Source organism: Anser brachyrhynchus, assembly GCF_964034855.1.
Source record: "Anser brachyrhynchus genome assembly, chromosome: 18".
In the NCBI taxonomy this organism is placed as follows: domain Eukaryota; kingdom Metazoa; phylum Chordata; class Aves; order Anseriformes; family Anatidae; genus Anser; species Anser brachyrhynchus.
This window is the reverse complement of record NC_137711.1, coordinates 7,425,466-7,451,453: the sequence shown is the minus strand read 5'-3', so window position 1 is coordinate 7,451,453 and position 25,988 is coordinate 7,425,466. Positions and strand designations below refer to the sequence as shown.

The window sequence follows — 25,988 nt, the reverse complement described above, 5'->3', positions numbered from 1 at the left end:
CTGGGCATCCCAGGCTTTAAATCAAATGGGATGACCAACCTGTGCTGTGCTGCTTGTAGTTACAGGCTCAGCCTTATGATGAGGCTCGGAGCAGTGGGTGTGAAGGTGCTAAGGAAGGGTGCTGCTATCAGTGCACCCTGAGACCACTCAGCTCTCTTCTGTGCTGCTGCCTGTGTTTCCAAGGAGGTTTTTGCATTGATTAGTTGGAGCACTAACAAAGCGTGCTCATCTGGGCTCTTGAGTTTTATTAATGTGCAACATCAAGAGGTTGGGATAATGAAGATATTTTAACAGCTCCTACAAATAAATCAGCCCCATGAACACAGAAGTTCATCTACACCTTGATGTCTGGTGGAGATGGCCTCAATTATAGCACTGCGGTATGTTGATTTGCTCTGTTGGCAAGGCTGAAAAGGATAGTGCTCCTTTCTTTGCTTGTGGGAAAGCCAGCATGGTGCTGGGGTGGCAAGGGGTGAGTCTCCAGCCAGGAGCGGGCATGACACATACTGTGGAGTGGGAAGCAATGTTGGTTGGGATTGTTTTGGACTTCGATAACTGGGATGCATTTCTGAAAGCTGGCCCATTGTAGCTGGCAAAGCACTAGTGAGGTGGGTTGGAGAGCCTACCATGCTCTGCTCTCAGGAGGGCGGTGCCGTGAGGCTTCATGTCACAGTTTTCAGATTAATAAGCATTTTTGCCTCACTGGTTGCTCTGCCTGATGCCTCCCTTCCTGTCAGCCTGTTTCTGCCATGCTGCCTGCTGTTGGGTTACGAGCTCTTGCTCCTGAGCATCTCTTGAGCCATGCAAGGGGCTGGCAGCAATATGATGCTTGCAGCCCCCTCGAGGTCCCCTTCGGGCTCCCTCCTCCTGGTCGTAGGTCTTTGGGATTGGAGCTAGGAGCCTGGGCGGTGCTGCTGGGATACCCTGAGCATCCCACAGAGGGTACTTGATCCCAGTTGTCCCACTTCTTGTGGGTCCCCTGGGGACCTTCAACAGATGTCAGTCTGCAGCTGGCTTCTTGCCACCCTCGCACAGGACTGACCTTGACCTAAGGCTGTTTCCTGAGCACGTGGTGGTTCTTGCGTTCAAAGTTGATCACAGCTTTCAGAGCCCACATCAAGGGCACTTTGTGACTGTTTCGAACTTTTAATCAGAACTTCGTGTACATGGTACCTTATGTGATTGGATTCCATTTGGACTAAAGGCAGGTTTACAGAAGTAGTACACTTCGGCACTGAAAGTGCCCTGTAAGTGGAAAAAACGTTCAGTGCCTAAGGGCTGTTATTTTGCTGCCCGTCATGTATGGGGTTGGGGCCACCGTGTCAAGCCAGTTACCTGCTTTTTACTCTTTGACAAAGCTTTATGCTGCAAGATAAAGTAATTTTCACTTTGTTCAACAAGGGTGTCTTGGTCACCTACAAATATATTGGCAGCAGACATGAGCACTCGCTGGAGGTGTTGCAGGGTCCGCCTTTGTGTGCAGTAGCCCTGGGGCATCCGGATGGGTACTGCAAGCAGCAGGTCCTGCCGTGTGTGCAAGGACTGTCCCATGAGTCTCTTTCAAATAACCAAGCTGCTCCCCACACCCATGAAGCTGCTGTAAAATAAGGTGAGAGCCTGCTCCTGTGCTGAGGACAGCTGTGTGCTTGTCTGAGAGTGGGGATGGCTTGGGGGAGCTCCTGGCTGCTTTTGGATGGTTTGCAGCCTGATAGCTGCTGCTGGTCATCCTGGTGGCATGGGGCTTCACAAGAGCAGTTGGCAGGTGCCTCTGATCTGGAGCTGGGAGAGCAGCACTTGTTCCCCAATGGTTATTGCAACCACCAAGCCTCGTGAGAGGTGCTTCAGCTTCCCTCAAGCAGCGGAGCTGTAGCTGTAATATGTCTTACAGAAAGAAAGAGTATCTATATATTTCTTTAACCAGTGTGAAGGGTTCGGTGTGCATCATCAGCAATGGGTGATAGCAGACACAATGGGAATGAGCCCTCTGCAGCCTCCTTTGATCCTGGAGTGGCTTCTCAGCTCCTGCGCCAGCTGCTCCTTGGCTCGTGTATTGCTGTGCATCAGGAAGCACTGCTTAGTGTTAGCACAAGGACCATGTCCCTCTGCTAGTCCCCGGACACCTGGGTAGTGTTCTGCCTCACATATAGCTTCTGAGTAGTTCACATCAGAGTGCAACTAAGTTAAATTAACACCATTTAATCCCATTTATTTTAGTTGAGAGCTCTGAGGACTGGCACTATAAATGCCCACCTATGAGGCTTTAAAAGCTAAAAGATGTTCTTGCCCTGAACTTTGGGGGACAGGATGGGAGGTAATCTTTGTACATAGTACTCAGCCTCGGAAATGAGAGCAGTGCTGCTGGCGTGAATGGAAATGTTTCTTCCTCCTAAAAGCTTAATTTTCCTTCTTTTAGGGGGTTCAAACTGTTCCTGAAGTCCGGGAGTAGCTGTAGCCATGGGGAGATTTCTGCAAGAAGCTCTTCCAGCAGAAATGGCTGTGCAGCATCAACTTGAGCCAAACGTAACTTTATCTTAATACGCAGAGAAACTATTTTTCCTCAGCATGCTCCTAAAATGAGATTCCATCTCTGCCTGTCCCTGAGCAGACTCTGCAATACCTGCTAGCACGCTGCCCTGCGTGCAGGGAACAGCATCGGGAGGGAGCGCGTTCTGTTGGGAGCCATCTGCGATGCGGGTTAGCGGTAATCCCTGCAGCCTAGCTGAGCACAGCGGGGTCTGTGTGGGAACAGGCGAGGTTAAAGCCCTCTGATTATACCTGTGCTTCCAGAGGTAATGCTGGATATAGAAACCCTTCTGTTGGTGGTGTGTGGTGCTGTAACAGGATGCCTGAAGAGAGCTGATGCTACTGTGTGCAGCGCTGCTGTCAAATAGGTGCAATGTGGTGCCTGCAAGGGGGTGGCAGCGTGCGGGGTGGGGATGGTTGTCTTGCTGCTCTCAGCTCCCAGGTGGGCAGGAGGAATGGCTACAGGCTGGGGGTGAGGGCAGGAGGTGATTTCTTCCTGCTTTGGGCAGGGGCAAGGCCAGAGATGGTAAATTCACCCACACGGATTTAGTATTGGGGCTTTAAAAGGATATTGAAAACTTGGAAGGCATTAGGAGGAAATGCCACGCAGGGAGGGAATGTGAGAACCCAGTCTGCTCAGTCCTTATCAAACGAAGGGCCGGGTGACTTAATTACGCTGTAAGTACTTTCCCAGATAGCAAAAAGTACTTTAATCTTGGGGGGGAAAAAAGCACAATGAAAGCCTGTCTGATGGATATAATCAGACCAATACAAGCTAGAAAATACTGTGTGGTCTGCTAATGGCTTCCACCCCAAAGGGGAAACTGTCTCTTGATGGAATAGCACGAATTGGCTGGACTTGCCTTATGCCTTAACCAACCAAGTGCTCGTTTGTCTGACGAGGTGATACTCATTAGGGCAGTCAGATGAGAAGAGGCATTTCCTACCCCAGGATGTGGGGAATGGGTTCCCTTGTTGGCACTGTGGGGCTGCAGGGCCCACGTTCTGGGGCTGCTGCTCCCCGGGATGTCTGTCTGTCCTCCTGCCGCTGGCTGGGGTGTGCTGGGGGTGAGGCCTCAGCCTCCGTGGTCTCTGTCTGGAGGCCGTTCGATGAGCCAGCCGCAGACCTAGCGCTGAGCTTGTTGGAAGCAGTGGGTCGAAAGCAGCCTGTGCCTCGTACACGAGCAGAGAATTACTTCTGTTGGCTCCACTCTTGCACTTTTATCACTGCTGGCATTAAAAGGGCATTTTATCCAGATTATTCATGCGCTGCTAATAATTCGAGTGTTCTACGCTAGATTCTGCTTTCAGTTGCACCCAGCACTTCAGTTGCACCGAAGCCAAGGGAGCTGTACCAACAGATCTGGGGAAAGTCAGAATTGGATATTAGATCAGTTTGCATCCATTTCCAAAGCATGTCTACAGAACAGGAACAGCATGAACCCCGATGCTGGCATAATTCCATTTAAATGACATGTCTGCAGATGGAAAAGCTGCCAGTGGGTTTGTCTGGTGGAGCAGACAGAGATGGAGCGCTGGGCTTAAAGACCTGATAAAAAAGTTGTTCTCTCTTAGGAAATGGAGGTGATAGGTGTGTGGGTCAAGTGGATCTCCTGCCGCAAGCTTGAGGAGACAGCGGGGCTCTGAGGGAGGATATGGTGAGCGAGGTAACAGCCACCTAAAGTTCTGCTCCCTCTGCTTGCCCTAAAGCTGGGGGGACGCCAGGTCTGAGCCCATAGGCAGGGGTGCAGATGGGGTGATGGGCTGTGGCCTCGTTCAGCGATGGGAAGCCTTCAGGGAGGCATAGCTCTTGAGGCCCATTTGCGAGGAAATGGGGTGGCTGTCTCTGGCACTGGCAGGGTGACCTGCAAACAGCCCCGCGGGGCTGCAGGCAGCTCGTTTCTCCTCTCAGCTCTCTGCGTGGCTCCAGAAATCTGATCATGCCTTGGAGGAAGGATCCTCGTTTAATTAAGTTGTGTGTGATGGGAGGTAACTTTGAATGATTTCCTTTGGTAGCTGCTCTTGCTTGGGGAATGGTTTGCCTTGTTCTTAATGAAACCTCTCCCTTCTGCTGTGCATGGAAAACTTTCGGTCTTCATTAGTCTCCAGACAGACCTTCCCGAGATGCCCTTGCTTCGTAGGGGCACCAAAGGTCACCGTTTGCTTTTAATGGAGAACTAAAAGTAGCAACAAGATATCCAGCTCCCACGCAAGCAACTAAATAAACTGGATGTCTCAGCCCAGAGGCTGAATGCTTCCTCAGGGTGAATGCAGACAGTTTGGGAGATGCTGGGCGCCCAGGGGCAGGATTGCAGGACTGGGTCTCGTCGTGCGTTCAGCACCCAGTGGTGCTGGGTGTAGCAGAGTTGCAGCTTTACAGTGGCACAAATAAGACGTGTCCAGTCAGCCCAATCCTACAGGTCACAGTTTACATATAACTGAAAAACTAAATGTACCTAGCATGTCTACAGCATGCAGTGTTATAGAACAGGGGGGCCGGGACCAAGTCACGGGTGGCGGATACCAAAGGCTCTGCTGTTGTGGGATGAGACAGGAGCTGCCCTGGGCAGTCCCCCCAGTCCCCAGGGTGATGGGCCCATCTGTGCAACAAGATGGCAATAAGGAGCAAGTGCTACAGATGCTTGTGTTGACTTTGTGTATAGAGCAGGGAAAGCTCTTCTCTTCTGTCACTAATTCTCCAGCCTAACTTCTTTCTCCATTCAAACTGGGTTTCCCAGCAGCTTTCTGCTAAATCCCAGGCGAGTTTCATAACTGGCCCCGTTTCCCTGGGGCCTCAGCAAAAGCAAAGCAGCTTGTGTCATCTCATTCCTCCTGAAAATTTTATTTCCTGGTGAAGAATAAAACTTTTTTTTTCTGCCTTTGGTTCTTCCAGGCCTGGCTTGTGGGGTTCTCCAGGGGCTGATGGGAGGTGGGAGCCATCTCAGCCCTCGGCTGTGTGACTGCTCAGTTAATCTGAGCTCATGCTGTGCTGCTAATTTCTGATGATGTAGTTAATTAGGAGTCACAAATACTGACTTGGGCTTTCTATATTTATGTGTTGGGAAGTAGCTGGGGCAGCAGCTGAGGCTCCTATTGCCTTGTTGGAAAAGGGCCCTTTGGGTTAAGGGCAAGTTGAACCCCGTCTTCATCCTGCAGGGCCCTGTTGTGTTTCTGTGCCTGTGAACCTGCTGTGAGACAGCTGCGGGTCTGTGCTGCCTCCGCCTGCCAGCCAGGTCTGCCTTGTGTCCGGGGCTGGCAGCGTTGGCATCGGACAGGTCTCACCCTACTGCAGTTCTGCTGAACAGCAAGAGCGGGTTCCAGTGGTGGAAGGCGGATCCTGTGTGCCGGGATGGGACACGATAATGGGGGGCTGCAGGCAGCTGTGCTGGACAAATACGTGTTTTTTTGCTTGATTTGTCTGATGTAGGCATGGTCACAGCCCCATGAGTGATGCCCTCCTCGCCCTGGGGATGCCAAGTGCTCCCAGTTTTCCCTGGCATTTTACCACTTGCTGTGACTGAGCACAAGAGCGCCTTGCACACATCCTTGGGTAAGAGCATCTCATCTCGGGAGCCTGAGGGCTCCTCGCTCCACATAAATTGGCAGCATCAGCCCTTGTTGCTGAGCAACCCGTGGGCAGCCAGTGGCAAAGGAGGTGGCTGGAAATTAGAGGATCCACGTCCCCTGCTGAACAGGACGATGCTGTAATCAAGGTCCTGGCCCTGGATGCAGATTGCAGCCTGGTTCAGCCGCCGCTTTTAATGCGAGCCCTCGATAAGTGTTTATAATCCTGTAGTGCTCACAGCTTCCATCAAATGCTGCTTGCATTTGTTCCTAGTGCTTTGATCAGGGTAATAAACCCCAGCTCCGTCGGCAAATTGAGCTTCACTTAGGGAAGGCTTTGAGTGCAGTTAGTGTTGATGGTACACGTTGCTCTGCTGTCTCCTGGCTCCCTCCAGCTCCCCGGGGCTGTGCCACCTTTCCTTGGCTGGCCTCAGCAGTGCCACTTGCCTGCTTTGGGGTCATCCCCAAGGAGGTGAGAGGTTTTTCCTCTGCCTCTTGGGCTCTCTGAGCCAGCAGTGCTGATGCCACACTGGTAGCGAGCACTTGGGCTGGTATTGTGCAGGACAGAGGACACCTGGGTGTCCCCAAGGTGGGCTGTGAGGGTGACAAATCATCCTCCAAGTCCTGAGGCCCGTTACAGGAAAAATGACTTAACCTTACCTGGTGAAGTTCATCCTGGGTTAGAGGACAGAGCGTGCTGAGGGCTGCTGTTCAAAAGCAGTTTCTACTCTTGGATGCCATGCAGCCCTGTGCTGAGCCACTTCAAAATTGAAGTCAAAAGTCCCAAAAAAGAGCTGAACCCAGCACCCATCACTGAGTAGTGAGGCTGCAGCCAGCCAAAAGAAGGCAAACAAAGCTTCTGCGTGGGCCGTGAGGGTCCCGCTAAGGACAGATGTCCTTGTCTCTGGGTGTCCTGACAGAAGGGTGCTGCCTAGGACAGCCAGCGGGGGAAAGTGCATTGGGTGTCACTGTTCATGAGAAAAATCAGCTGTTCCCCAGCCAAGAATGGGACTTGACCGGGGACTGCCTTGCCTGTGCTCTCCAGGGGTGCAGATTCCACCCCAGACCTGGAATTGGCACCTTGGTGGGGTTTGTGTCCAGAGGATGCTGAAAGGGAAGAGCTGCTGTAAGGGAGCAGTTCTGCAGGGCTGGGAAATGTGATGCTCCTGAAATCCTGGTGTGTGACACCCAGCAAGCAGTCATCTGCTGCAGGCTCGGTGCCTACTGAAGGTTAATCCACTTGAGATCGATCTGCATGGCTTCTCACCATCCTGCCTGGTGTCCCAGCTCCCAGATGTGCCATCCCAGGGCTGCCTGTGCGGGATTTCAGCAGCTTCCTTCATGTGTTGGGTCCCTGAAAATCCTGCATTGGCTTTGCACGTTGCTTCTGAAGGCTAATTTGCACAGTACTAAACATTTTGATCTGTTCTTGTTCGGTTGCTGCCTCCACCCCTGACCTGCCTTGCACTGACTTTCTGCTGGCAGGAGCCTCCAGTTCCACAGCAGCTGCCATTAGGGGACACCTTGTTACTAACATCTACATGCCTGATGTACAACCTCGTAATTACTGTGCAATTTCACACCTAGGTGATGTACTGCAAGCTCATCCAGCCAGATAATGTAGTAATTAATCTGCAAATGAAGCTTGCTTTTAAATTAATCCATGTGTTATAGCAGCGTGATGGGTAACTGCTCACTCAGAGTGAGTCGGGTGTCGCTTGTTCCTCCCCTCCAACTAAACCATGGTGGCTTTAATGCTGCTTTTGACCCATCGTGCCAAAGCAAAGATCTTCTTTGGGCAGTGAGAGCGAAGGATGAAGTGGTGTGGGTTACTGGAAGCTCTTTGATGGGAGCCTGCTGCTGTGCACGCTCTGCTCAGCTCCTCAGCCACTTTTTTTCCAGCTCTTGCCTGCACCAGGATCTGTTTGGGTGCCCAGGTAGTTTTGCTGGCTGCTGTGGTGGTGATTGCAGCTGCTGAGTTTGTCCAAGCTTTTTGAGGGATTGTACATGGGAAGGGCTAACAGAGTCTGTGTTTGGGGCACTTGGCACGGGGAGAAGGGTTGGGCTGTGGAGGAAGGGGGAAAGGGATTTGGGGATGGTTTCAGGCAGTGCTTGGGGCCTTTCGGACATGACATGGTGGTCCTGGATGGGAGCAGGCTGTGCTGGGCTCTGCATGTGGAATGGTCATGAGAAAAGATGAAAGGGTGGTGTGGAACTTCCCTCGTGTCTTCTGGTGACAGATGTGGGGGGAGGCTCTGTATATCCCTGTTTCTGAAAGGAGCAGCTGGGTGCAGACTGTCAGTAAATGCTCTCAGCTGTGCCTGGGATCCTGATGTTGGCAACTGCCAATGACCTGCTGATTCCTCTGTATTTCCCTGTGTCAGAAGTGCTTGTTAGGACTAAGCACAGTTCTGTGGTCAGCACATGGTCGTGGTAAAATGAGCTAAAAGGATGTCCTGTGCTTCCTGCCCTCTGGTTTGTGTTCTGCTGCTTCACAACAGTTGGCACCATGGACCGACTGTCTTCTGAGTAGGCTGGTTACTCCTAATCCTTTGCTGTGTCTGACTTGAAATAGTTTGAAAATAAGGGAAAGATCTGCTTTAGTTTGTGTGCAGCTTCCACAGAGCTCATGTCCCCCATCAGCTAGGTCAGAGTCAAGAGGTCTCGCATGAGCAGCGCTTGGTATGGGTACTTCAGAAAATACTAAATGCCTTTTTGTTTCTCTGCAGCTTTTAAGGCTTTGGGAGGAAACATGGGTTCATGTCTTTAGGAGGACCTCTTTAGGAGGTTAAAAGCTTCAGGGAACTGTGTGCTGTCAGCAGTCAGTTCAATGCTTCTGCAAAGCCAGAATTTGTGTATTTCACTGCAATATCAGATTGGTCTAAATTTTAAACCCTTCCTACCTTTTTCTGTTTGGTTTCCCCTTAAGTGAACCCTTTCAGAGATGCTTGTTAGTTCATCTCCATTTGAACAGGGTCCCAGGAGTGCTGGGTGTCTGTAATGCTAAACACTGCTGTGTGGGTTATCTCCCTCTGTCAGACCCTTGCATTGTGGCTCTTTTTGCCCTTCCTCCTGCAGCTGGGAGCCCAGGTCCCACTCATTCATTCATTAATCCCTTTCATTCTGTGCTCGTTTGTTCCTATCCTCTGCAGCATGGGGAGAAAATTGCAGTCCTGAGAACAAATAAGAATTCTTCTCATCTTTGGAAATAAAAGCTAGTCCATTTAAATCATTTGTTCTCTTTGAGATTTGCCTGTGTGCAGATGAGAAGGAGGCCTCCTATAATGGAGTCGGAGCCTGAGTGCGGAGCAAGGACAATAGGGGGGACCCATCCCTACTGCTTTTGTGTTGCTCCCTGCCCCTGTGAAGGGGATCAGATGAAATTTCCAGGGCAGATGGATCAGCTTTAATGATGCACCCCCGTGCTGCTCAGCAAATGTGATTAAAGAGAAGAGGTTCACTGAAGGCTGTGAAGCGATGCTGTGGCTCCTGCCATGCAGCACGTCCACCACTGCCGTGTTTCTTCCCCTTGTGCCCTGGGGGTGTGCTGGGATGTGGGTCCGTGCAGTCACAGATTTGCCTGCTGGGACAATGACCCTTTTCCTGATTCTGTGTGCACGGAGAGCCCTGGCAGCTCTGGAGGGGACGAGGTATAAGCCCAAGTGTGTGCTCCCTTCTGATGGCCATCAGACCTCTCTGGGGGTGACATCTCCCTCAGCTTGTGCCAGCTGAGCCCTTTACTTAAGTTTGTCTTATTCTGGGAAATAAGTGCTGACGAGCTTTGCTGCGCGAGCGGTTTAACTCTGAACTAGCAAGAGACGCTGGAGCTTGCCCTGCCTGGCTTCCTGTGCTCAGCCAGGCTGGGGCAAAGGGTGTCTGCAGGGAATGGGCTGTGCTGAGCTGGGCGAGCTGCAGGCGTGGGGTGGCTCTTAGCCCAGCTCCTCTCTGTGGTGTGGATGTGGCTACCTGGGGGGGGGATAAGGGATGTGGTGGGAGGAGGCTTTGGGAACTTGCTTTATTGCACACGGGTGAGTGGTGGCTGATCTTGTTCCCCTGCAAGGGCACAGCAGAGACCCATGGCTGGAATCACTGCTCCCAGGATGAATGTGAACAAGCTGCTTAGCTTCTGTAATTCATTAAGTGATCCTTTGAATGCAAGTTTCCCACTTTGCAGAGGTGTTGATTGTCAGGTGTTTGAGATGCTCTGGAAGTGTCTGCTGCCTTCTGAAGTGTCCCTCTTTAAAGCTCAGCAGATCCTTGGATGTCTTGTCCCTGTTTAATGCAAGGTACTTCTCTAGCTCGAGCACTCAGCTATGTTTAATGTCATGAAACTTGTGGGAGTAATGAACTCTGGGAACTGCTTATCTGTAGTTAAAGTATTTGGAAATAAGTGTTTTTGTCCTGGAAACCAAGTGATATCTTGCACTTAGCAAACAAAAATAAGCATGTCATCTCAGATGTCATGTGCTCACAAAACTGCTTGAACGACCTTCAAAGCAGAAGTTTACTGTATAACTGACAGGGTTTAGTTAATACTGCTTTTTGGAGGGCAATATAGGGACTGAATTCTTGCAAAGTAAGAATAAGTCTTTGCTTTGGTTTTGATTTGGATGAGCCCTTTCATTCCATCTCACCCAAGTGAAGTTGTGCTGCCACTTCTGGGGGAAGTAGCTTACTGATAGGATAAAGCAGACTGTTACCTGGCACTTGCACTCCTTCGCTGCCTCTGTCATTGCTTTTGTCCCTGGTGTGCTTGGGAAACTGAAGAAGCTCACCTACCAGCTCAAGAGAGGTTTGTCTGCTGTGGTGCTGGAGAGCAAAGACCTCTGGAAACCTGTCCTGTGCTGCTGCCTGACAGCATGCTCATGCCCGGGGCTCACCACTGGATGGGGACGGGGTTGCCAGAGTCCCTGAGAAAATGAGTGGGGCTTTTGAGAGCTGTTTGCTTACGGTGCTGTTGGGGAAACTCAGCCTTGCCTCTCCCTTGTCCCAGATCTCTTCCTTTCACCACCCTAATTCTCCAGAGGCAAAAGCATCAGTGTCCATCTTGAGCTGACCAGGTAAATCGAGCTGTTGCCAGTGGCTGTCACCCATCTCACAGCCAGGAGCCAGGATCCTTCCTGCAGGATGCAGCGCATGGACCTGGGCTGTCCGTGGTGGTAAAGAGTGTCTCAAGTTGTGTGCTGCTGGGGGGCTAAAGCTCACCTGGGGCCTGGCTGCTGTGTGTCATTCCCCTGCCTGTGCTTTGTGTCCCAGTGCCCTGCTCCTTGCTATGGTTAGAGGCAACCGCGCAGCCCCGTGCTGTGCTGCGGCTGGTAAATCAGCCACTAAAGCAGCATTTCCACTTCTTTTTTAAAAACACTGCCTGCACTAAAAATATCTCTGCCCATGCAACCCAGACTCCCAATGGAGTTGTTGGGCAGCCTGGCTTGGCTTGCAAGGGTGCTGAGCAGGCTGCTTAGCATGACAATAGAGCCCTTTCATTGTTCATATGCAACAAGTGCAGGGTGGGTGTGATGAAGAGGCTGCTTTGTGATTCACAGCTGAGTCACAGGTGCTCTGACTGGAGGTGTCCCCACCTTAGAGCAAGGGGAGATGACTGAACTGAGGCCTAAATCCTAAATCTAGCCCCTGGGAGGTCAGAGGTGTCCTTCCACAAACACCTTGGTGGGTAATCACTGCTGCAAGAGGTCTGGCCTCCTCCTTTTGCAGCTGCCCTGCAAACAGAGCCCAGGTTGGGTTCAGTGTGTTCCGATTAACCCCAAACTGTGAACCATGTGAAAAGTAGTGCTGCTGCCCCATCTGTAGTGTGGGATGACCTGGCCCTGCTCAGATGTGGAGGATTTTCTGGTTTTGCAGCTCTTTGAGGATAAAGGACATGAGTTGAGCCTTAATTGTGGCTTTAAATGAATTTAAATCTCTTGAAAAGGCTGCAGGTAAAAATAGAGCTCTGGGAGGAGGAAGTGCCTTGCTGCAGGGGCGGCTGGTTTGGCAGGCTGGACTTGAACATTTGGGGTGTCTGTGGAAAGGCCAGAGCTCGGCTGCCTTCGTGCAGGGTTAAAAGTGGTTGAAGAGCTGTGGCTGCTGCTGGGCGAGGTCTGTTTCAGCTGGAAGACTGAAATGGCTGCCACAGGCTGCCGAGGCCATCTCCCTCCTCTGTCAGTCTGCAGCGATGCTGCCTGGCTGCTGCTTCTCCACTGCTTTAGTTCATAGGAGAAAGGAGTTTCTGGAGCTGTTGCTTGGTTTCTTTTGAGGAGAAATAAGCAGAGAAATGTTAATGGGGAAAATACAGCACTTCCCCTTTACCGGTTCTCTTTGGTTTGAGGTAAAATGCACTCAGGCTCCAGGGAGGAAGAGGAGTGCCTTCCATGTGGTTGTCTCAGTCCTGGTTTTTGTTAATGTAATTTCGTAGCCTGTCTCTCAAAAGGCCTTGCTAACGAGGCAGGGTGTGAACTTGGTGTGAAGGTGCTGTAAGCAGCACTGCCTACACATGGGGCTACCGAACATGGGGCTGTGTGGTTTGTAGTCCCAGCCACGCTGTCTGGTTTAATTCATGCTGCTGCCCTTTCCATCAGAGGCAGCTTGTTCTCAAGGTGGAGAAAAATATTTGTGATCCCAGGGAGATTCATCACAGCTGGTGCGTACTCCACTGATGCTGACCCTGTTATGGCTGAGTTGAAATCCCAGGAGTTGGGCCCTGTTGTGCCAAGCACCACACAGATGTGGGATAGTTAAGGTAAAAAACCCCAAATGACTCAGAGGCAAGTGGTTATGGGGGAAGAGGGTGCTCACAAACAGATCTGACATGGGAGAGCTGAGCAAATTGCTGCTGTCCAGCCTTGCAGCCCCAGAAAGGCTGGTTTCCTCTGCTGTGGAAGAGTAGCTTGGGGGAGTTTTGGAGGAGCAAAGATGTTCCCTCTTTCTGGGTTATGAACGTTGTCACTTCTGTCTGATATTCCCGAATTCTCAGGGGCAGTGGTGCTACAGGCATTAACCAGAGTAATAACAAGTCATGTATTTATCTTGCATCATGCCCAGAAGGCCAGAAGAGGAGATCTGGGATGCAAGTTGCTGTGCTAGATGCACACTAAACCATAACAACCCTCTGGGCTTCCAGCCCTTGCTGCTTGGGGGAAGCATCTTAATCAAAACCCAGAAATGCACAGGGGCTGCTCGGTGCTGACGGGGAGGGAAGGAGGCGCTCATTGCTGCGAGGCCAGCCTGCACCATGGAGCTGGGGAGGACGAGCCCTGCTCGCTGTGTGGATGCACGGGACATCGCTGGCAGCTCGTGGAGCAGAGCCAGCCCAGGAGCGCCTCTCCTCACCTGCAGGCCCTGTGGGAAGCAGCGTGGGCAAACCCCGGCTTCCCAGCTGTATTTGTTACACTTGGCAGCAAGGGCCTTTTCCATCCTGCCTCTGTGTGAAGCCTGAACATCTGGGGGGAGCTAAAACTTGGTAACAGCATCAACAGGAGCTCTGTTCTCCTCTCTAATGACTCACTGATATGGCTATCAGCTCGTTACTGTGCTGCTCTGCCTAAATGGACAGTTAATTTGCTCATAGCAGGCACTACTAGTTTGCATCCCTTATCCACTGTTATTGATGTAACTGCACCCAGCCACAAATTAATTGTCTGCTGCTTTGTTTGCTCAGAGCAAATTGCTTGCAGATGTATCATAAATTCATAGATGGTAGATGAGAGTGGCGAGGTGCTGTGTCCTCTCCAGCCCTGTGTACCAAACTGATTGTCTGATTAACAGCCCGTGGTGCTCAGAGGGAGGGAGGTGTGCTCAGGAGCAAAATCAGGGAGCTTGAGAGGATGGTGCTGGGTAACCTCTGAAGGTACTGGCTGTTTGCACAAGTAGCTCAGTGTCACTGTCATCGTTCTCTCTACTGCATGCAGCTGGGGAGTGATGCAGAGGTGCTGGGGTTAAGCCCTGCAGGAAGAGCTGGGGGCGAGCCATCATCTGCCTGCTGCTGGAGCGAGACTCGTGGCTGGGCTTGAAGTGCTTGGACCTGCACACACAGGCTGTTTCTTCCGCTGGTTTGTCTTCACCCAGCGAAAGTGAAGTATTCTGCCCTGTCTTCACGGCATTGACAAAAGTCTAACATCAATGATCTTAAATTAATGATATGTTGAAAGCTCAGGGCTAAAGGAGCTGGAATTAATATCCTTGAGACCTGTCTAGTTCTGCCTCTTCTGACACCTCCTAATTTTCCATGTAAATTGCCTTATGGATCTTTGGCTCAAAGGCTGCCTTGTTTGCTGGGGGAGTCTGGCATGTCTGCTAGGAAATTATCCAGCGTAATGGCAAGGTTATAATTGTGCTGCAGCTATTCAGACCTGCCTCCCCTGCGTGGACGCCCTATCTGTGACTATTTGAATAATCACCGCATTTATAGCAGTTCAGCGTGCATTTCTGGTTTGTTAATACCCTACACCACTACGTGATAGGCCCGTGTGTGCACAGTTGTGCACATAATAAAGCATGATGTTTAATCCTATTGTTATATTGACTCCACTTTGCATGAACAGCGGAGATGGTTCTTATGCACACACCTGGAAGAATAAGCTCAGGCTTCGGCTTATCCATGTAAAGCAAATTCACCCAGAATTTTGCAGGAAGTATATAAAGGTGTGAGCACAGCTGCAGGGAAATAGATTCAAAAGGTGTTGATTCACTCAGTTCTGGATATTTTGCTGTACAATCTGGTTTCACAGAAAATGAAATGTGGGATTTGACTTTTGAAAATTAGTCATACAATGGGGGAGAAGCTGTGCAAGTCATTCAATCAGCTGAATTTCATTCAGCTTTTAAATTAAAAAAGTCTATTGACTGTCTGTGCTTTCAGTGCTGCTGACCTTGATGGCTGCGTAGCACAGAAGAGAACTTGTCGCACCAAGCTCTTCACACAAATAGAATAAATAAAAATGAGGCACAGAAGAGCCAGCATCCCTTTGTGCTATGTTTGCAACTGGAAAAATCCCTTCATTTTCACGCAGCACCTCTCCTTACTTTTAAGGCCAGACCTGAAGAGCCGCAGTAGCATCAATAAGCTCGCAGAGGAGGGGGAAGCCTTGTTGGCAAGGTCTCCCTGGTTGAGTCTGGAAGAGGGTTGCAGAAAGGAGTCTGTGTGAACAGAGGTGCAGCCAGGTGCGTGCCCGTGCTGTAGGCTCGGGGGGCTCTGCCCTTTCTCTGACAGATCTGCTCCCTGGGCTGGTGGGACAGGCTTGGGCTCAACCCTGTGGAACCTGGCAGCTGCTTTCAGGCAGGTGTGTGAGGGCGGGGGCCCTTCTGACATCAGGAATGAGAGGGAAGTCTTTGCTTGGTTCAGTCATCAGACTTCGGGGATAGATCAGCAGAGACTGGGCACCAGGTTCATTCTGGCCATTAAATTGTTTATCAGGTAGGGAGTTAGGATGGGAACGAGCAGGCCAGAAGCTTTCCTACTCAGGCAGGATCTGTGTAGGCTGGAAGGTGGCTGTGTGGGGAACATCCCCTTGCTGACACCGAATGTTGCTTTGGGCTTTGCTTATGTTCAGTTTTGAGTTTGTTCTACAGGGTGTTTTGGCAGCAGTGAGTTCAGGGCATGCTCGGGGAGGGGAGCCTGAACAGGCACCTATGCTGGCTACAGAACAGGCTGAAAGCAGCCAAAATCAACCGCCTTGACAGAGCTACTAACAAGAGAAAGAAGAATGCAATAGATCTTGGTTTAAAAAAAAATCACCTCTGGTTTTAATTAGTTTAATAATTACATTTTCAGTCTGCTTGAAAGACTCAATCAACTTTTATTTTCCACCCTGGGAGAAAGTAGTGTGATCTAACTTCTGGAGGTGGCTTATTTAAAAAGAACCAAACCCACAAGTTTTCTTTCATAAAACACCAGGAAGATTTTTTTTTTCCCCTGTTGACTACTCTTCCCTTCATGCTGAAACTGTGTGGCTCACTGAATCTTCAGTGCCCATTGCTCCTCCTGGAGCCTAAAGCAAACCTCTGAGAGGTGCTGCTGGTTTCTCTTAATATCCTCTGAGGTGCCCAAACAGTACTGAATGGTCTCTGTAATTCCTTAAAGCTTCCTTGCATCTCTGTCCCTTCCCGGTGTACCACCGCCCCTGGTTATAGGCGTCTTTTATCACATAATAGACATCTTTAATATAAAATCGTACAGCTTCGACAAGTGAGCTAACATCATGATCCTAGAGGCTGATGCAGTCCTAGGTGTGGTGACCCTAGAGGCTGATGCAAACTTTCCCAGCAGCCTAAAAGGAAACCTCCAAGCAGAAGCCCAATGGGGAGAAATCAGGTCAGGAGCGGGGAGGAGAAAAGCCAGTGTCACGCTATTTGGGTGCTTTTACTGTGTATTGTCATCCAGGGCGGAGTCTCTGAGGTTCCAACAGCTTGTCTCCTTTTAAACCAGTGTGTGTGTGCACGAGTGGTTGTCCTGAGTTGACAAACCAAGCTAGGCAGATGGCTGGAGAGGTGCTGTTTCATCTCGCAGTCTGTGGAACAAAGCTGTAAATAACCCTGGCAAGCAAATTGCAGGGGAATGTTCAAGATCTGATGTGTCTTGTTGGAATATATCCCCACCACTATGAGCACCCATTTCTCTAGCTGTAAAAATGGGGATACGTTCATTTCTGCCCAGCTCTACAAGTTCTGAGGACGGAGTTATTAATGCCTCATTAAGTGGCCCAGGGGGTGGTGTAGAAGTGCAACCTAAGACAGTTTTGCTAGCTTCAAAAAGTAGTAGAGCATCTGCTAATCAATACTTGTTCCCACTCCTCCTTATCCCAACCAGCTACAGCTCGAGTAAGGCTATTATTTTTTCCCCCTCTAGGTGTTTGCTGTTCTCACTAATGCATCCTGAAACAGCCAATGGCACCAAAATGTCAGATGTGATCTGAAGCAGCAGGGACGGGTAATAGAAGCCCCTTGCAGAGCCACTGCTCCAGCTGTCCTCATTATGTGACGCTGTCCAGTGCAGGCAGGCATTTCACAAGTCACTGAGCGGCTCCCACTTTCAGACAGCGGTGTTTCTTCTGGAAGTAGATGGGTGTCCGTGTCTGTTCGGATTTTGCAGTGACCTTTTGTAACCTTTTTCTTTTGGAGCCATTTCCCTTTTTCTGTTACTGCACCCTTTCATTTGGTTAAAAGGAACAGATATTTAGCAATTTGTTTAGTCTTCCAGCCAGGCTTTATACTCCATACTTCTCAAAAGTTCCTTTACCCTGAGAGGTATCAGCTTTCCCCTCCCAGGAGTCAGGCTGATTTGATTAGGAGACTGAGCTGAATTCTGCTTCACAGTGCCCCATTCTGCAGCAGCCAGCTCTTGTCCCTTGCCACCAGTGCCACCCTCAAATTTCCCCCTTGGAGCATTGCTTTGCAAGTCACACCCGCTGCTTTCCGCCCTGAGGTGGTTGCATTCTGGGGAGTCAAGTGCGGGTAAATCGGTTTCTACAGGGTTTTGATGAAAAATGTGTTCTGAAATACAAAATGCTGCTAAGGCAGTAACTTTGTGAACTGCCTTTGTTTTTTCACACTTGTAATAGCTAACAGTAGCAGAAGGATTGAATTCCTCTAAGGACCATGGTGCTCTGCATTGTTTGAGCCTGTTTACCGTGTGAGCAGTCAGAGGCAGAAATTAAAATTTGGGCTTCTACACTCAGCTGTCACAATTGCAATTCATTAGTATTGATGGCTCCTCTTTAAAGAAGAGATTAAATGTTTCAGAAAGTCATGACGGATCAAGTGCATCACAGCCTTATTACTGGTTACAGAAGCTTGTTTTCTGCAAGTAATTCTGTAAATCAGCTGTATGCCACTAAAGCTTAGCCAATCTCTTACTCATCTGAAGCAATCCTCTCGCTGCTGGGTCCTGTCTTCCAGCATGCAGGATGCGTCTGATATCTTTGCATCTATTGGAATCTGTATTTTAAAGAATTAGCACAGTGGAGTGATCTGGGTAGATTAAAGAAATGGAGTTTGTCCTGTCTCTAATCCAGCAAGTCTCAGTTTATCTGCCCAATCCCTGATGCTCTGTGGCTTGTCAGCGCTGTGGCTTTTATCTGACACTCAGCTGATTGCTTCAGACTCAAGTTCTTCTGGTAGCTTTCTCTCCTTGAATCACTCGCTGTTTTTCTGTTTTCCATTCCTGTATTAAAGGACAGTCAAGATAAACAGTTGCTGCAGATTTTATATGAGATGTCAGCCTATACTTTCCAAGAAAACAAAATGGTCATTTTTCTGTCTTCAGCCGCCATCTGAGGTTTGAATCACCAGAATTTGTAAAGCACTTGAAATTATTAGATTCAATAAACTAAGGACAGCAACATGTCATCCTGGCAGTTTGTTTTGGTGGTGAAATTGGAGCCCTGAGACTTAGATGTCAAACTCCTCTCTTGGGCAGCTACAGAAGAAGCTTCTGGCATGATCCAGACCTTGTTTTGCTTGGCTTTAATCTAATCCCACTTCACTAATGCTGATGGAGGCAGTAGTGTGAGAGCAAACTCTGGTTTTCTTCCTGCAGTCAACTGGTAAAAGGGGGTCGAGGCAGGCCAGTTGTGCAGGCAGCCTGCTTGCACAGGCACATGCCGTTCAGTGCCAGCAACTGCCTGATGAATGTAGACCTCATGGAGGTGTGTGCCATGTGCAGGATGCCATCCTGCTTTGGAAGGGATTAAATACCCATCCCAACGTGGGTGCTGAGGCTCGTCAGATGGCAGTGAGGCTGGGTGCTACTTGCACCCCTTCAGCGGGTCAGTTTGGTCCTGGGGGGGTCTCTGGACGTTGCAGGCAGGTTCCCAGGTTAACTCTTATTCCAGGGGTTAGTAAGACCTGCATGTGTGTGCTGGAGGGAGCTGCGATATGGAAGCACAGCAGAGTGCTTCAGTCTGCTCCACAGTTGCCCCACATCTGCCCACAGCGGACTTTCAGTGATGTAGGTCACAACTCCAGCACTTACAGCTTGCTTTATCATAGTACCCTTGTAGTCTTTCAAGCCTTTCCTCTCAAAGCACGGAGGATAACTTCTGAATTTTCACAAATGGGTGTGAGTTGTGAATGCTGCTGATGAAGAAAAACTTCTCTAGGCCTGCAGAAGCTAAGACAGCATGAAGAAAATAGGCAGCCAGCCACAGAAGGGCTGACTACCACCAGGCCTGCTGTGGAAGGCCTGCTCAGACATTGTAGTAAATAAGCCAAAGCTGTACACCGGGCCAAATCTCCCTGTGCATCTGTGCAGCCAGCTCAGTACAGCCTGGAGACCACAGCGGTGTCTTCCCTATCTCACATCCACACACAAACACCGCTGCTATGTGCTTTAGCCAAATCTGGAGATGAGTACGTAGCAGGATACCAACAGCAGGGCTCTAATCCAGTCCTAGCTTGTCTGAAATTGAGCCCAGCACCATGTGGGCAGGGAAGATGGTAAAACAGACTGCTGGTCTGGAGATGTTAGCGGCTGAGAGGTGGGCTGCAGAGGCTCCCAGAGCACTCCTACAGTAGTAGGATCTGTGCTGAGATCCTGTACTGTGATGGTAGAAGGTCTTATAGGGTCTGCCATCTGAAACTGGAGAACTGTGGCCGTACCCCTGGGCTATAAGTGCAGGAGAACAAGGGGGATGGCGGAGCCTGCACAGCTTCCAGCTGCCTTCAGAAAGGCTTGTGTTTGTTCCCTGCCATGGTAGCGTGTGACGCTTTCCTGCTCTAATGGGCTGTGCAGCATCTCACCGGGGGTTTTACACACATTTCTTTGCTCTTGCCTGTGCTCAAGTTGGCACTGGAGCCACTGGGAGATGGCCTGGCTGCTCTTCTGCTCTGACGGAGTTTGAAGATGAAGGGGTCTCTGGGACATACAGGTCCTTGTGCTGGTCATTGCCTTCTAAGAACCCAAACTGGCCTCTTTGCCAATCCTGTAGCCATCAGCACTCCCCGAGATCTCCTAGTAGGACCAGAGGTAAAGCCACAACCTGCTGACTGGGCATAGCCCTCTTCTTGACTGTGTGCAAAGCTGGTCTGCTTCCTTTCCCTCTCCTCGGTAAGAAAACAGGAGTAATTAGCTATGCTGCAACAATATAATGAACGGCAGGCTGGATTTGCTGGGTAAAGCCTCCCTGAGCACATAGGAGACATCCTAATTACCCTGATTGGGCCATTACGATGCAAGGTTGATGGGGAGATGCTGGAATGTTGTTTTGCTTTTTTCTTTTACCCAGAGTCTGAGAGTGTCAGGAAAAGAGGGGGGAGGTCTCATTAAAATCCCCCCAAGAAAGACACGTAATTCATTTCACACGGAACAATTGATGTTTCCCATGCTGCAGAAAGACTGAATATTAATTCCAGCAAATGGGTCCCTTCTCATTGAGCTGCCAGTGTTTGTGTTCTTAAACGTAGATATTGTGTCAGTATTGGCTGGGGGCCTTGGCTTGGCACAATGCGTCTCAGCCTAGGAGCAAATGTTTGTGTACTTTCTCCAATGGCAGTGGTTGGCTGGGGAAAAGTATCTGGACTTGAATAAAAGCGAAGGATGGGCAACTTGTTCCCTCTCTGAGAGGTGACATTTTAGTCCTTTTTTCCACTCCTGAAGCAGTTTCCTGTTGATAACGTAACGTGTTTGCGCTGCCAGAGCGCTTGGAGATCTGAGTCCGGGATTAGGGTCTAGGAAGCTGCATAGAGGCTTGACCTTTGTTAAACAGCCCCAAAAGGGTCAGCCCCCAAAGGGTCTGTGCAAGCTGAAATCTGAAGTCTTCATTTCTGAGCAGGGGCGAAGGACAGAGGGAGGCCTGAGGTGACCCATCTGCTCCTTTTCAAGCCTGTTTCCCTGGGGGGAGAGACCTGGCTCTGGACAAGGTGCACGAAGAACCAATCTCCTAAAGAAATAAGTGGATAAGAGCTTTAAGAAGCTCTCATTGATGCTAACTTCACCCGCCACTTCCACCCTGTTCATCCCTACCAAGTGCTCTGTACCAAAATGTGCACACGAATGCTAGTGTTTGGCTTTCTGTGCTCAAACCCCATGGGAGAGAAGTTACAGGACTGCATCCTGCAGTGAGGTGTGGGTGTCACAAGCACTGCTGCTGGATGGGGCAGGAGTTTTCTCCTTGCTCTTTTCACCCGTGCTTTTTCCTTTTCTCCCTGCACAGAGAGCCCTGCTTTCCCCTGCGAAGTTTCTGGTGGAGCAGGGCATGGCAGCCCCGTGTTGCTAAGCTGCTGTGTTTCAAGCAGCGCGTGTAGGAAGATAATCATAAGAGCTCCTTCAAACTTAGGAAAAAAAACCAATTCAATAACAACCAAACATTAGAATGATTAAAGTGATGTCACTGACTGTCAGCCCTCCCTACCCTGTGAGTGGAAACCTGCAGGGGACAGAAGAGCACGGGTTGGAGGGAAGGGCTGACTCATCTGTTAAACCTCATTTCTTCCACTTAAAACTAAGTTAAGGCCTAAACCAAAGCCCGTGTGTGTCACCGCTGAATCAAAGCTCAGAAAATCCCCTGCCCTGAAGGTGTTTGTTGCACCAGGCCGTGCAGGCCTCCTTTTCTCATGAGGTGTTGGGTGATGCGCTCAGTAGCCAGGGTGCAGTCTGCTCCCTGTTCCTTGTGCTAAAAACCCCGACTGCTGTGGGGTAAACTCAACCTCACCCCGACGTAACGGGCAGAGCCTGGATCTCAGCTCCGGGGCTCTCACCCTGTGTGGAGCTGCAGGACTGAGGCCTGAGCCTTCAGCAGTGCTTGTGCTGCTCGGCTGCTGTGCGCAGGGAGGGCGATGCCGATGCAGCCTGACTTTGCTTTTGGAGGAATCCTTCCCGACCCCAGGGAGCGCTGGCATTACTCCAGCGTCAGGTTGCAGCACAGCCTAACCACGTTTAGAGGCAGTAAAACGTACTGAGCTGATGGCCCTGGAGGCTTTTCTAACGTCCCTGTCCTCAGCATGTCCAGAAGCGCTTTGGAAAGCAGCGCTCTGTGTGCACTGTCACGTCTCGCACTGGGGTAAGCCACCTCTCTGGTGTAACTGTGCGGTTGTTGAAGCCCACTTCTGCCTTTCTGGAGGAGCCATTGCTCTCCTGGGAGATGAGGGGTGGCGATTTCCATAGCCAGCGCGTTGCACGGGTAAAAGGTGCTGAGGGGATCAACTACAGGCCCTGTGCGATTGCAGGAGCAGTTTCCCACATGGGATCTGGGCAGGGCGCAAAGACTTTAAAAGCAGCTATCACCTCTAATGCTCCCCTGTACTGAGGGTCTGCGTCTCTTCAAAAGGTTTTTCCCCCAGTGGTGCAGAGAGCTTTCTGTTCCGCGCACTGCCCTCTAAGTATGGCTTCCACATGCCTTACGTCACCTGGAGGCACCCAAGGGCTCCCGCCTGCTGGAGAAGCTTCCCTGCTTGGCGATGGGGACTCCAGCTGAGCCCCCCACCCTTTCACATCACCCATCAGTGAGACTTCCCTGTGTGCTGCCCTCCTCCAGCCCTGCTGCAGGAGGGCTCAGCCCGCGGCGGTGAGCAAGGAAGGGCATCGCTGTGTGGTCCCCGCATCTGGCGGGAGGGCTACCGTGAAGCGAGTGGGCTGGGAGCGTATCTGTACCTGTTGCATGGCTCGTCTCCCACCGGTGAGTCTGGTGAATGAAATTCATCCAATTAGCCACCCGGGAGGACTGATGAAACACCGTTAGTCAGCCTGGCCGTGTCCCAGGGGCCGTGAGTCACCCGGCCTCCCCCCTCCCCAGCCCGCAGCGCGGGCTCGCTCCCCGTCAGGGCTGCGAGTGCTCCTGGGCAGAGACTTCAGGCGGAGAGCGGTGTTTGGGGAAGGATGTCACCAACCTGCTGCCTGGCAGGGCTATGGGGACCTCAGCTCATCCTTCCCATAGAGCTGCAACAGTGGGGCAGGAGGGAGTAGGCTTCATTGCCCCACGGGGCTGTGGATAGTGGAGAAGAGGTAACTGAAAAGGGTGAGTCAGGGAATAAACGCTGCAGGCAGCTGCCGAAGAGGGCTCTGCTGCTAGCTTGGGAAGTAGAAGTAAATTAACTGGACTGTATGCCCCTTGTGGGAGTTTATCAAGAGCGGGTCTGTGACATGTAACTTCAGTCGCACCTCAAAGGACAAGGAGGGGAACAGGAGTGGGTGGAGAGTGAACCCATCTGTCATCCTGCTGTCTGACCAGGCAGCTAGCAAACACACAGGAAAAGTGCTGGTGAAAAGAGCCGAGGAAATTTGTCTCGTCCAGAATGGCAGGCTCTTGAACCAAGCAACTAGACTGAATAGGTTCTTTCTACCACCCTTTTTTCCCCTCCTTCCTGGCTGTTTACTTGGATTTCCTTTAGTTCCTCTCAAGCGAAGGAGACAAAGGGCTGCCTACAAGAGGCAGGGCTGCAGGGAAACACGCTGTGTTATCTCTGCGCCCTGCTCCCCGCGCCTTTCACACAGGCTGCAGCACGGGCTGCCTATCTCCGTGCGAGTAGCTGTGTCCTGTTCTATTTAGCGATGCCTTTTGTTCTGCCTCTGCAATCAGCAGCAGAGGCACTGAGATGGGGCAGGGGGCATCACATAACAAATATGAACAGCAGAATAGACCAAGAGGTAAAGCTGGGTGTGGATCAGTACACTGACAGGCTCTTTGACTCAACAGAGTCTGCTTTGGGAAATAGTGGAAAGGAGTGGGATGTTTAGTGTTGGCCACGCCGAGGGGGTGTGGGGCAGAAAATGCTGGCTTGCCACCGTGCTGAGCTCTGGGGCAGGGTGCTGGAGGAGGGCTGGGGCTGGATGTGGCCCAGCTGGCAGGAGGGGGTGCAGCTCCTCAGCAGCAAGGCTGCATCTGAGTCCTTAAAGGTGGTCTCTGGGGAGGGTGTCCGGCAGTACAGGGTGGTGGTGTCAGTAAAGGAATGGCATCCTGTCCCTCCATTGCATCCCATGCAGCAGCAGGGCGGGAGAGGTTACTGCCGGGGAGGCAGCAGATGTACACCAGCTACGCAGAGGCTATTTAGCTACTAGAACTCCTTAAAACACCCTAGGTAGGGGAACACCTTTGAGCAAAAGGTTTGGGTTCGAAGGAGCAGCTTTTGTTCATCTTGCCCAGTGCTTTGGGGTGACCTAGAGGATGTGGCAAAAAGCTATATGCTGTCTGTTCTTTGGTTTGCTTTCTGTCTGCACCTCTCTTCCTAGCAAATCCACAGGTGTCTGCATCCCTCTGTTCCTGAAGAGCATTTGCTGCAGTTGTTACGGATGTACGTGGGGAGGGAGGGAGCCTGCAGACAGCATTTGAACATCTGGGCTAAGGAATCCTTGCAGGTGGGCGGGAGGAACGTAATGGGGAGGGGGCAGGTGCCTCTGCTGGGACTTGTGCTGAACGGGGAGCCCTCATCCCTTGCACTGGGATCAGGTCTGTCTAGCACAGCTGTTCCCCCTTTAGATCTCATCTATGTGAGGACTCTGTCCTGGGGAGATGCCAGTGTACTGTGCCTTGATGTCGGTGTGATGGGGTCTGGAAAAGGCTTTCCCCATGGAGACCCTTTCCAGCATTGCACCAGCTGGTCCTGGCCTTGCTCCATGGTTAGCCCCCTGTGCCCTGGTGGTTTTGAGCACGGGGCTTGGCCGTACCAGGTCAGCCTGACTCATTTAGGATGGGAATAGATTGGCTCAACCATAAACACCTTTACTGTAAGCAAGATAACATCTTTAATATGCTGCTCTGAGAGCTCTGACAGTTCAGTTGTTTTTCCTTTCCTTTACGCTTTCCTCGCTGCTGGTATTAAAGGAGGGGAAAAAAGCACTCAACCTTTACCACCTTTCACAGATAAGAGTCCCAGTCCTCCCTTTGACTTCCTTGTAGAAGAAAGTTACAACAATGGTTTCACTTGTCTCGAGAGCAAGTCTGTCTTGGCACAGCACACAGCTTCCTCGACCTTCGCTCCTGAGCTCTTCGGGGAAAATGCTGACCAAAGAGCAAAGAAGTCCTGTGAAGAACAGCACAGGTGAAAATTCCTGGAATTTAAATGGGGGCGAAGATTTTTAAAGTCATAGTTTGATATCTCTATACGTGCCTGTCTGGCTTTGTTGTCCAGGGAAAAAAGGGGAGAAAATTGACAAAATACCACAGAGTCGCAGTGTGGATGTGCTTCTGTGGTGGGAGGAAGCTGGCAGAGCCTGGAATGGAAATGCAGGGCCCCTGTTACGAGGTTTGTTATGATCTGCTCTGATCGCTAGAGGTGAGTGAATGGCTGTTTGTTCTCTGTGAGGTGTAGAATGAAATGCTGTGTTTAAAAATACCTGCAAGCGCGCTGTGTGCACTAGGTGCACCTGAAGGCTTCAGAAGTCCTGTGCAGGTGGTAGTCTGGCTGTTCGGCTGCGTAAGGGTGAATTTCAGTTCTGGGGATATTGTGGGTGGCTGGCAGCATGAAACCAGAAGTGTGGTAACAAATTCTTCTGTGCTGTGAGATGTTTTTAATGCCTTTTTATATTAAATTAATCTGCGGCAAACAGTTCCTCCATGTTTGACAAGGTGTTTAACAATGCCTGCACTATTCCCCAGGAGTCTCTGTCAGTATAATCCCCTGCCTCTAGCTGATCTGTGCTGGCTTTTCTCTAGTCTTTGTAACAAGCAAAGCAATTTCCTAATCTTCAACTGTTAAAGCCTCATATGCAAACTAGACATTTAATTTTCCCTCTAACTTTTTTTTAAAGCGTTTATTATTTTGAAGAAGCTGCGTAAGCAGCTCTGCTTCCTCTGAGCTGCCTTTCCATATCTTCTTGATCCACAGATCTCTGCACACTGTGTTTTCCAGAGTCATCTTTAAAGCCTGGTACCTGGGGTTCCCTGATGGCCATGCAGACTGCGAGGCACGAGCAGCAGGAGGAACTAGCAGTGTGAAAATAGGCTCATTGGCATGAAAAGCCACAAGTCTGGTGTTAG

The 25,988-nt window shown here is 50.6% G+C and overlaps 1 long non-coding RNA gene across 1 annotated transcript in view; it reads left to right on the top strand.

The window, feature by feature from the left end:
- The window catches only part of LOC308179937, a 28,874-nt gene extending 2,897 nt beyond the window's left edge, over positions 1-25,977 (top strand). Inside the window, exons 2-4 of the long non-coding RNA XR_013940686.1 lie at positions 24,873-25,050; positions 25,141-25,284; positions 25,837-25,977. This is a non-coding gene — a long non-coding RNA (uncharacterized lncRNA). The remainder of the gene's footprint in view (positions 1-24,872; positions 25,051-25,140; positions 25,285-25,836) is intronic.
- Positions 25,978-25,988: the final 11 nt, after the last annotated feature.